At 39.3% G+C, this 12,823-nt stretch overlaps 1 protein-coding gene across 1 annotated transcript in view; it reads right to left on the reverse strand.

Annotated features, from left to right (window-relative positions):
• The window catches only part of esrrga (estrogen-related receptor gamma a), a 171,271-nt gene that overhangs the window by 109,846 nt on the left and 48,602 nt on the right, over window positions 1-12,823 (reverse strand). The window contains exon 3 of the mRNA XM_080884210.1: window positions 7,971-8,050. The gene's annotated coding sequence lies outside the window, so the exon portion shown is untranslated. The remainder of the gene's footprint in view (window positions 1-7,970; window positions 8,051-12,823) is intronic.

Raw genomic sequence — 12,823 nt, forward strand, 5'->3', positions numbered from 1 at the left:
GGGTTCTGCTAGTGTATTATAAGACTGGCAGCATTTCTGTGCACTATTTAGAGTAAGCACAGTAGATCATTCACAGTTATGTGTGAACAAGGTTGACAAACAGCAGATTCTATGCTGTTCACTGCTATAGCCTATGTTAGTTGCTCTTGATATTGTCTGCACATACCCAGCCTAGCTATTCCGTTTGTGCCTGAGACACTGAACTGTAGTGGGCAGATCGATTTAAAAAAACAAAACTTAATTGCAACACACTAATTCGGTCTAATATTTGGATGTATTAATTTGGTACATTTTTATTATAAGTAGACAAACCATGTTTCAGTAGAGTTAGACATTGGTATCAATTTCAAAATCCTACATCACCTCATTCTCAAGTTATTGCACTCATAAGATTTTTGACTTGACTCCTGACCTTGAGGTCAGAGACACTGAGATTCAAACTTGTCTGACATTTTTAGTAGATGCATGTATGATACTAATTTGATACTCCGACGTTGCCTCATTCTCAGATCGCATTCACAAACTTGGTTATCCAAACCAACTTGCCCACCCGTCCAGCACAGTGACAAACATACCTCATCAACCTTTTACGGTTGAGGGGAAATACTTGAACAGGTATATCCCTATCACAGTCTCAGTCTGAACATATACAACAACAACAAAAACAGCCCACCTTGACTCGCCATCCCCTTCATGGATTTAAAAGACTTTTCTTCTCATTTGCCCTAAACTTGTTCAGGTGATGGGTTGTAAAAGGCACCATACTTTTTGCGCATGCTTCTTCCTATCTCTATGAATATTGGATATTAGCATCTACAGTATACCCCATCCTTCATTAGTGACCACATGCTTATTTCCACCCTTAATACGTGTGGAAAGTGCTTTCTTCATATCTTCTCATGATTGTAAGTGGCTAATCACATTTTATGCAGATACAAAGAGCTATTGTCTGTGAGTCTGACTCTGCCTACCATCCTAAGTTGCTGCAAGTAGAATTTGAACTGGCCAAGGCATTCAAGCATCAGTCATGGATTCAGATGCCATTCAAGGTACGTGCAGTTCAGGAACTATAATAATACTTACACCTCAAATGCACCATTTTAAGTTTACGGAAAATGTATCAACTTTTCTCATTTTCTAACACTGTGTTAGGGTTGACGTGACGAATCCTACTTCCGGGCCTAAAGTAGTCTGCGTTTAATATGGCTTTTGTGTTGTTAACATCTTTAATGTTATGTATTTTCTTCTATTTAATCTCAAAAAGCTCCTAAAACAGTCAGTGATCACTGTTGACCTCCCTCGGCTTTTATTACCGCTAATCATTTATTTAAGCTCAGTTTTTAAAACCTTAGGATGTAACTACAGCCCAGCCCATGCAGCAGTATATGAATGACTAACCTCGTATTGTGGATGGATTATCTCAGTTGTTCTCCTGGCTGAAGTTTGGTCCTTTTACAGCATCCTGCCATGCGATTACATTTGTTCCTGAACACCGAGAACACTCACGTTAACTTTTATCGAGTGGAAAAAAAGTTAGCTTGTTTATGATATGCTAACATAGCTGTGTCGCAAGCGGTCACTTAGCACATCATTATATACCAGCTAGCCAAACTTCAGTAACCCTACAAACGTCACTGCTGTTTAGTTTTCTGTCTTCATTTATGTTGGAAGTGATAACAGAGCTGTACGTTTGAATTTGTTTCCAAAACCCCGCAGTCAGGACATGCTATATTGTATTTAGATAGAAGCTAGCGAGCTCACTTCCTGCTAACTTCTAATTTCGTTAAATGTCATAAATTCCGTTTTCATGGATGCCTGGATGTTAAACTCAATTGTTACACCTGGTAGAGCAGAACGCTGATCATTTTATTAAAGATGAAAGACTTTAGACAGTTTTCAACTTTCAGTAATGCCATAGTGATCGTTTGATATATGGACCTGCAGCAGAGTTTAGGCCCAGACACGGCTAGTGACGTCAGACTGAACAACCGGATAGACAACATCAGTACTTTGATGTGAACACAGGCTAACTAACATTCCTCTTATATAAGCCACCTTATCAGGTTGTGAACTTCGCGCCATATGAATGTGTTGTGCTGCTCCAAATAGGGTTTTGGTTTTTTAAAAAAAACAAAACAAAAACTGCTGGCCTTTATTACAGCGAGCAAATTGAAAAGATGTCAGAGGTGGTAACTCAGAGATTTTTTGTAACCGACTCTCTTACATATGCATTTCTGGGAGTGTTTTTCTCAATACCCACAATGCAGGGAGGGGAATATAAAAATTAAGCTAGCAAACAGATATACTAACATTTGTGACACACAATTAACTGTTAACGGTAACACTATTTAAGACAAAAAAAAGCAAGTCTTATATTTTGTGCTTAACAGTTTAGTTTTTGCTGTGCAGATGGGGGATTGCAGATTTAAGAGCAACTGTAATGTTCATTTAATTTATTTGGAACGCCAGAAAATAATGTGATAAAAAGTATAAATTACCAAGCCTCAGAATTCTAAACTTGCTCAATTAACTCAGAGATGACCTAGAATCTCTAACAAAAAGGATTCATCCAATAACAACGGCAACAAAATTTCTTCCATGTCTTCAATTTTTGGTGTCAGGTTGTGCAAAGTGAAATGTCTGGATGGACATCAGGCATTGGCAGCCTTTATTAAGACTGCCAATGCCTGATGTTTTACCTGATGGGTAAAACAGTTTTTTATCCTCTGAATTGATTGGATAGTTTTAAGGTGCCATATGGTTTTGTTGTGATCAATACAATTACATGTCTACATTTTAAAAACACACTTTCTTAATATCATTTCATTCTGTTATAATTTCAGGACCATGGACAGTGCACACAGGTGAACCTACACAAATTCAGCTGCATACACTTTGACCAGATGTGAGATATGTATGGTTGTATCTTGCCATGTCCCCTTAGGTGCAGCCTTTTTTGCACAGCTAACTCTACTCTACTCTAGCAATTAAGCCAGAGTACTTAAGGCCACATACAGTCCAGTGAGCCTTTGTGATGCAGCTTGTGAACTTGTGTGTGGTACCCTTTCTCTGTGTGAGAACCTTTTTAACTTTGTTTTGTTTAGTGACCATTTTTTCAGTTGTATTATGTTTTCTTTCCTTTGATAGTGGCTTCCCTGTGTATTTCAGTTTAATAAAAAACCAAACAACTTTAACAATTTTTGTCTCCATAACTTCTTTGTTTTTTCAACACTTTTTACTTACTTTCCCACATCCCATGGACTTTTTTAGAAGGAATGTAAGTATTATTCATCTGTCAAACAAGTTAAAAGGGTGTGAATAGCTTACAGTGCTACAATTATAGAATCCTGTTTCAATTATAATAATTCTTTCTGCCAAACAGTCGGCCTACATTCAGCATATACTGCTATGACCTATATTTCTTTGCTGTTAACAGGTTAAGCCAGTCCTGCTTGTCAATACATTTTTTTAGTTTGTAACACTTGTACGTTTGGAAGGTTTGGCATGTCATACTGAAATTAACTGACTGCGCCTGTATGTAGAAAAAAGCACAAAATTTGTAAGTCACCTGTAAAACTAACTTGGTGATTGTGTTGACATATTATGTTGCACCATTTAGTAAATCTGACCCATCGTGTTCACTTTTCAATAACTCAACCCCAGGTTTGTTTACTTCTGATGCAAAAAAAAGTATTTTGCTGTGCTAATCTATGGCCAGCAGAACCTACTCTAAGGAAGCGCTGCTATCCATCACGACTGTTATTATTCCTTGCCAGATCGAAGTGGCATCTGAGGATGCTATCCTTTCAAAAATCTGTCATCTGTTTATACCACCTGTTAACATCACCAAACACTTGTCTAACAGCAATCAGAAAAGCTACTGAGAACACTTTACCTTACATTGAACATAGAAGGATGAAAAAAAAAGGAGAAAAATTTAACTGGGCAAGAACAATCCAAAATCTGCACTACTCACCCATCCACCACTGTCAGTCACATTCAAACTGACAAAGGCTGGGATTGTGAAATAGACATTTGTAGTTTTCTGACTGATGAATATCCATTCAGGACTCACAATTCTATTCAGAAATAACATGATGCTCGAAAATTCCTCCACACATTAGGAAGTGCCAAATGAAGAGAACTGGAGAAAGTGAGAGAGGGAGATGAGTATGTGTGAATAAATGATACATATGCTTCCTTTTATATTTAAGTGTGTCTCTGTCTGACTGTGCCAAGCACAAAAATTATGGTTGGCACAGTGGGGGCCAAAGGGTTTAAGATGCTGGACTCTTGGAACTGACTTCCTTGAGTCTTGTTGGGGATCCTACTCATGTGTTGTGTTTCCCAACCATCTATCTCCTTATTCTGTCATCTTTCCAATCTGTGCCTCTAATAGCCTAAAAAGAGCAAATAAACATTTCAAAAAGAATCCATTACATAAAAATCTGTATTAATAAAATGAATGATTAATTTAATGACAGAATGACTGAATGAATGAGCTGAGAGCTCCGCTCTTACCAGGGTAATCAGCCTATTGATCAGCTCAGCTTTTCTCATAGAATTGACCATTTCTTATAGATGGTCAATACTTGGGCCACTTAGAGGTGACTAGGCAGTAAGAAGTCTGTTGCTCCTAATGAGTGTGGAATTGAGTCACATTTCAAAGAAAGAACAACATAGTGACTGTGTTCCAAGTCATCCAATCATGTCAAAAAAAAGATCACTCACTGATTTTAATAAATTACTGTCCTGCTCTATCATTAATGGAAAGTAAGTGTAAGTATTTTCTTTTACTACTATGCAAGTGCAGATTTTATACTTGATCAATTGTGACAGCCAAAAAAACAGGATGAAATGCAGAGGTTAGGACACACACACACAGCTGAGTGGTGGGAAGGGAAGGGAAACTTGAGTTGAACTAAGAGTGGGATGACAGGAGTCCAGGAATAGTGGCAATCAATGGATGGAAAGATGGATGGATAGAGGGAGGAAAAGAAGGTGGGGGGGAAGTGGGAGAGTTGAAGGGAGAGATGAGTGGTCTCCTGGGTGGAGTGGTGATAGTCTTGCTGTGTGTCTGTGAGACCAAATCCTTTCCAAACTGAAGGGAGAACAATAGGAGGAGAAAACCCACAGGTAGGGGAACTATGGGGGAGGAAACGAGAACAGAGGAGAGTATTGTGCATACTGATATATGTATCTTTATTCAAAACACTATGAAAAGCGTCTGGAGGCCACAACTTTTTTATATTGGTAACTCCTAAATATTTATTTATCAAAGTCAAGCACTACTTCCCAGCAGCTCTCATATGTCTACTTTATTATTAAGGATTTCAAGGAGTAATTAGAGCAGATGCACCTTGCCTTAAAAAGGGCAGAGTGGAGGTTTCTGGAACAACTTCACCTACTTCCAAGATGCATGGAGAAAAGTATAGAGTCTGATGAAGTTAAAGCTTCAGCAACGCTTTGTTTAATTGTGCATTTCAGCTTGTGGCCTTCATCGTCATGCTCATCATCAGAGTTTAAATATCATATATACAAATAAAAATAAACACAACCAATCATGTACATGAATAAATAAATAAAAACAGATAAAGATTTTTTAATAAAAAATAAAATAAAAACGATGAAACACTAAAGTTGTGCTTTATCATACAAATAAAATATAGTGAAATAATAAAACTATAAAAGAAAATTAGATTAAAAAGACATTTATTAGGAGCCACTATCTAAACTTCTTAAATGATACTTCATTCATACATCCTGGAACAAACTTTAAGATAGAAAATCCATCCTGTTTTTCCTGAAAGAACTTCCATTACTTCCTCCCTGGTTGAAAGCCACAAGTTGTCCTTCATACCACATGTGTTGCTGGCGCATTAACCTTGTAAAACAAGGGCTAAAAAGCCAAGAGTGGGAAAAAAATGTACAGTTTTATCAAATCAAATTTTAGGCTGAAAACAAGCAGTGGTGTATGTTGGCAAATCGAGGAATGGTGCTAAATCTTACAACACAGAATTTCCTCTGAGAAACCTAATTCACACCAAGTATCTGCAATCAGTTCAAATTTATGTCTCAAAATTATGATTCTCAAAACAAACATTGCAATAAAATGGTATTAATCTCCACAAACACTGTCTGTACAAGGTCTTAAAAAATAGACACGATCTATCAAGGGTAAAGCAAACAAGAGACATGTGAAGAAGCGGCATAAGTGGTGCTTTTATGAAACTCATGAGTTCCCAAGTAAGGGTAATTTCTTTCATAAGTAGCATGCACAACCACACAACCACAATTACTACACACAGAGACACACACATCACTAGAATAGCTGTAAAAACAGGTATTGATGAGAAGGCCTAGTCAATGACCATCAGAGGAAAACAGAGACCGCCATTAGCCAGCCAGTCAATTGCTAAAGCATTCTGGGTAATTCTAGCGCACACATACACCCAGACATGGGGATACACACATTGACAGCAAGAGGACACCCCTCAGGGACATCTTAACCACGTACACACATATACACACACACACTGAGACAAAAATTAAGGCAGGATGGCTTTTATACTGTCATGCTTTGTCCTTTCATTTTTCTATCTTGTTCTTTTTCCTCCATGCTCTTTATATCTGCCTTACTCTTCCTCTGCTTTTTAGCTGTTTTTTAGTCACTCCTTCTTTCTCTCACACCCAATGTCTCTCTCAGGGGTAAAGTGGTTGTTGGTTGCTCCTAGGGGGTCTTAACCAAGTCTCATTAGTGCAATAAAGTAGTTTGTGTGTGTGTGTTACTGTGTATGTGCATGAGTGGTGGTGATGATTGTGCATTAGCCAGCCATCTAATCAATGGGAAAAACCACTGAGCCCGGGTCCCTGCTTATGTTACCATCAGAGCTATTTATACGGAAACACACGTGTCCAGACACGCAAAAATCACAGCATATGGTTATGTGACAGCCATACGCTGTCACACAAGGATACGGGGAGTTTGACTCATGCCTTTCAATTCATACTCAACTTCAGCTTCAACACGACAAAATTTCTTTCCACTGTCTCACCCTCCCTCCGCTCCTCTCCCCCACTCTTATCTGTCTTTTCTTGTGGGAGTGAGACAGATTAACGTCAATGCTGGTTTTACTTATCATACTGTAGCCAGCACAACCCTCCAAGCAACAGAATGGGAGCAAACTGCAATACAATCAACACTGGGTGCAAGCAAAGTTGTACTACAACTGCAGGACACGTGCAAACACTGCATGGCAACATATTGGTTGGCACCCTTTTACTAATGTGTGGCATGGTTATGGTGGTTGGTTTTACTGATAGATTTAGAGCTGCCTCAAAATGCCAGCTTGATTATCTTGGGTATTTTGAGGTCCTTCTTTCAGACCTCAAAGTCTCCAATTACCTATGACAAATAAGCATATACGAGCAACATACAACTGATGATGATAAAACAAACAGCTCTTTTGTCCACCTACTGTAGGTTTGATACAATTTCTGATATAGATCAGTTTCTTCACTTTTTCATGCACACATTTACAAACACAAACATTAACACACAAACCGTTAAAGCTTAATGAAGCAGAACTCAGCCTGGTGCCCATTAGCTTCATAATTAATAATTTCTCCCTGCCTCCTAACACACTTATCAACTTGCAGAGGAGGTTGCATGCATGTGTATGTGTGTGTAATTAAGTGTGTGGGGTATGTGTGTTTGTTTGTGCCTGCCAGTGTCTGTGCACTTTGGCAGATAAGAGATGTAGTTGGTAAGGGAAATGGCATATGCGTGCAGACATGATCGTTTGCATGTCACTGTTATGTGAAAACCTTTAACTCGATTCAAACTACCGGCTTTTAAATGTTTAAAAGTTGACACTAAATTGATGGACAATTAATGTGAAAACAGTAGCAAAAAAGAAGCAAATTATAAGCAGAACAGTCTTAAAAATTACATACATGAAATTACATACCACCGTGGAGGGGGATCCATTGTGTATTCTCCATTTCCTCTTTCTCCCTTCTACTTGGAACTTGTTTTTACTGCTATGATCTATAGATTATCCGAAACGTAAAAAGAGACAGCGAGACAGAAGGAGAAAAGCAAAGGGAAAAGAAAGAAAACATGAAATTGTTAGAGAGCAATATCATAGGCCCTCTTATCTAATTCAACAAACTCTATTCCTTCCTTCCTTCTCTTTTTTTATTCCGTCATGTTTCCCCCATTCCTTTTCACTGCACTCACTCTACCTATATCCCCTTCTTCACCTCCCTTCTCTCTATCTCTGTGAATAGAACATCAAAAGCCTCTGAGTTAGATGGGGAATGACAGTATTTGCTATTGGTATGCAGGAAGACATGTCTGCTCTAAAGTGTTAGTCTAAAGGCCTCGGCTAAGTGTTTGTCAAGACATAAAGCCATTGTTCTCGTCTCCTCTCCTCTCCTCTCAGATCTCAGACCTCTCCCTTTTTCTTTCTCCATCTCCTTTTCTCGCACCACTTTTGTACTTTGATGGAACATTTTACTTCAGTGTGTGTGTGTGTTAAGTGTATATATGAGTCTAGTATGAGAAGGGTTTGTGTGTGTGTGTATTGTGTGTGCCACTGTGCCTTAAGAAATTAAGCACTGCCGCACAAAACATTGCTGTTTATTTTTCATAAATTTAGATATTTCCATAACAAGCTGTATCCAGTAAATTAACTACAAAAAAGTGTAAACCTTGAACATACGCTTACTCAGGATAAAAAGATTTCCTGGTAAAACTTTTTCCTCACCTTTCTGGCAAACAAAGGAATTTAAATCAAAAATAGAAAATAATTAACCAAATTACCTGTTCATTGCCAATATAAACAAACAAATCATTCTAACATCATGGTATAACAACTTTCCAATGTTTATTGCTTGCCAGAATCGTTTACATTGGATACACACACACACACACACACACACACACACACACACACACACACACACACACACACACACACACACACACACACACACACACACATACATATATATATATATATATATATATATATATCCATCCATCCATCCATTCGCTTCCGCTTATCCTTTTCAGGGTCGCGGGGGGCGCTGGAGCCTATCCCAGCTGTCACAGGGCGAGAGGCAGGGTATACCCTGGACAGGTCGCCAGTCTGTCGCAGGGCCAACACACAGGGACAGACAACCATTCACACTCACATTCATTCACACATTCACACCTAGTGGCAATTTGGATTAATCAATTAACCTATCCCCACAAGCTGAACTTACTTGACTAAATTGTAAATGCAAAAATTGTACTTTAAATAAATGGGTTAAAGTTGACTGGAGTAAAGGACCTGTTGGGCACACGAAAAATACAGTAACTTCTACCTTCTTTTAGCATGTCCAGAAGTCCAAACACCTCAGCTGGCTCCTTTTGATGTGGAGCAGCAGCGGCTCTACTCTGAGCCCCTCCCGGATGGCCGAACTTCTCACCCTATCTCTAAGGGAGAGGCCAGCCACCCTTAGGAGGAAGCTCATTTCTGCCGCTTGTATCCGCGATCTCGTTCTTTCGGTCACTACCCACAGCTCGTGGCCATAGGTGAGGGTAGGGACGTAGATCGACCGGTAAATTGAGAGCTTCGCTTTTACACTCAGCTCCCTCTTCACCACGACGGACCGGTGCAGCGTCCACATTACTGCAGCTGCAGCCCCAATCCGTCTGTCGATCTCCGGCTCCCTTCTCCCATCACTCGCGAACAAGACCCCGAGATACTTGAACTCCTCCACTTGGGGCAGGAACTCATCCCCGACCCGGAGTGGGCACTCCACCCTTTTCCAGCTGAGAACCATGGCCTCAGATTTGGAGGTGCTGATCCTCATTCCCGCTGCTTCACACTGCGAACCGTTCCAGTGCGACCTGGAGGCCCTCACCCGATGAAGCCAACAGAACCACATCATCCGCAAAAATCAGAGATGAGATTCTGAGGCCACCAAAGCGAAAGCCCTCCGCCACTTGGCTGCGCCTAGAAATCCTGTCCATAAAAATTATGAACAGAACCGGAGACAAAGGGCAGCCCTGGCGGAGCCCATCACCCACCGGGAACGAGTCCGACTTATTGCCGGCAATGCGAACCAAGCTCTTGCAACGGTTGTATAGGGGTAGCTATTGGCCCCAATGCGTCTAATCCATGTACAACACACCTGATTTCCTCGTCTATAAACTGGAGCCAATATTATAAAAATGTCAGTGTCACCTTAGCTTGAAAAATATGTTAGCATAGTTGTCCAGTTTTATTTTATGCAGCTTAAGACATTTAGTAAGATGAGATCAATTTTATCCAAAAGTAAGATTACTGAATTTCATTACACTCTTATTTGAGACAGAAAAGTTCACACAGCTTGTCCAAAATTGAGCACCCAGACCTCTTATTAAAACCAATAACAGAAAAGATATCTTCATTGGTTACCTATTAATTTCAGAATTGATTTTCAGATTTTATTGCTGTTTTTAAAGGCCTGATCCACCTTTCAGATCTCCTGAGCCAAGGCTTTGCTGGCCAACCCAAAATCCTGAGCGTTTTTCAGTCAAGGCACTCTTTCTTTGCAACTTTCTTCCTAAGGAGATCAGACTGGCAAGCTTGTTCAGGTCTTTAAAATATCGTTTAAAGACACATTTTTATAAGCAGGACTTTTCTGTCCCTCCACTGTGTTTCTTCTGTGTTGTTCTAAATTTAACAACCTAGCAATCATTTTTAATTATTTTATATATGCTTTTTATTTTCTGTTTTCCATTGTTTTGGCTTTTTTTAATGTCCTTGTGATGTATTTCCCTGCCTAATGATGATGCTGTCTGTGTTGAGCGCTCAGTGAATCTGCATTTGACTACTCCGCCTAGGCTCGAGAGTGCAGCCTAGGCGGAGTAGTCGAACGCAGATTCACTGAGCACTCAACACAGACAGCATGGTCAGAAGGAAGAGCGCAGGGCAAGCTAGCGAGACAGAAGTGGACCTCCCCACCCTCATTCAGATCTGGCGTTTGGAATTATTTTGGTTTTCATGTGACGTATGACCCTGAAGGTAAGCGAGTCATGGACTAAAGTAAAACAGTATGTTGGATGTGCCATGCAATGCTCAATTACATGGGTGGGAGCTAGTGTGTTAGCGCAGTTAGCTCGTTAACGTGTTGGCCGTCTAGCCCCTCTGTATAGGGTAGCTCGTTAACGGAGATTTGCCGTGTTGTGGCGTTAAGGTTATTTCAACGAGATTAACCTGAAAGCACTAGTGGGAACACAACGAATATGACTGCACATTTGCACCGACATCATCCTAGTGCAAAGACAAAAACAACAAGCATGCTACTAACTTTAGCCGAGTCATTTAGACAGCTGTTAGCACATGATTCTCCTTATGCTGCTGAGAATATAGCCCAGAAGAAGCGGATAGTATAGCTTTTATTTTGGAAAGAGCCATTTCTCTGTAATAAACTCTCTTTTCCAAAGATGAGTGATTCCTCAATCAGATACAGGGCTCGCAATATCGCTAGCCCGACGTCCCGGGGCTATCTCTGCCCTGCCTGTCGGGCTATTGTAGGAAGGAAAAATATATGTCAATGCTTTTGCATTCTTTCAGAAATGTAGCTGGGTAATTATGTCATTGGGTGAGCCACTGTCAATATGTGACATATTGAAATCGTGTTTGAATTTGCGCTCGTTTTTTTGCTTTCACTTTGCAATCGCGCGAACTGTGTATAGAGAGCGACAGCACTGATCTGTGAGTGATGATAATTTGTGCACCAATTCCTCTGACATCGTCTTATTAATTGTTAGCTTACTATGCAAACATGACAAGTGAAATCTCCCGCAGCTTAAACATGTGAGAGGTTGATCGCGCAGAGAATCGCTGAGCTTATGTGAGTGCGGCAGGATATATATTTCACTACGATGACCTGGATGATTGAGAACCTTCACAGACAGATATATATTTTAGTTCTGCTGAGCCAAATAAGACAGGTCAGGGTGAAGAAGTGACAGCCAAAGAAAAGCTTACCACAAAACGGAGAAGTTATGACAAATCAGACTATAAGGCAAAAAGAAAGTGCAGCTTTATGGTTTCATGGACAAAATAATTTCTGTGGCTGCAATATGACGAGCTAAAAAACAACACGCACAAGGGTTAGGGTTAAATTTAAAAACTGTACTTTTGTGTTAAAATATATATTTACAATTTTAATAAATGACAAATTAAAAAGGCATGAACATTTTTTTTTTGTATCGAAAAAATATTGAACCGTGACACCAAAGTATCGAACCGAACCGAACCGTGAATTTTGTGTATCGTTGCACCCCTAATATATATATATATATATATATATATATATATATATATATATATATATATATATATATATATATATATATATGTATATATGCCGTTAGCACATGATTCTCCTTATGGGGACCTGATATGTTTAATATGCTGCTGAGAATATAGCCCAGAAGAAGCATATAGTATAGCTTTTATTTTGGAAAGAGCCATTTCTCTGTAATAAACTCTCTTTTCCAAAGATGAGTGTTTTCTCAATCAGATAGAATTATTATTTTATTTTAAAAACTGTACGTTTGAGTTAAAATATATATTTATAATTTTAATAAATGACAAATTAAAAAAGCATGAAAGTTTTTTTGTATCGAAAAAATATCGAACCGTGACACCAAAGTATCGAACCAAACTGAACCGTGAATTTTGTGTATCGTTGCACCCCTAATATATATATAGCTCGAGAAATACCAAGGGCTCAGAGAAGAGCTCAAGAAGATGTGGAGGGTGAAGGTGACGGT

The sequence above is a fragment of the Rhamphochromis sp. 'chilingali' genome, assembly GCF_963969265.1.
Source record: "Rhamphochromis sp. 'chilingali' genome assembly, chromosome: 6".
NCBI lineage: Eukaryota > Metazoa > Chordata > Actinopteri > Cichliformes > Cichlidae > Rhamphochromis > Rhamphochromis sp. 'chilingali'.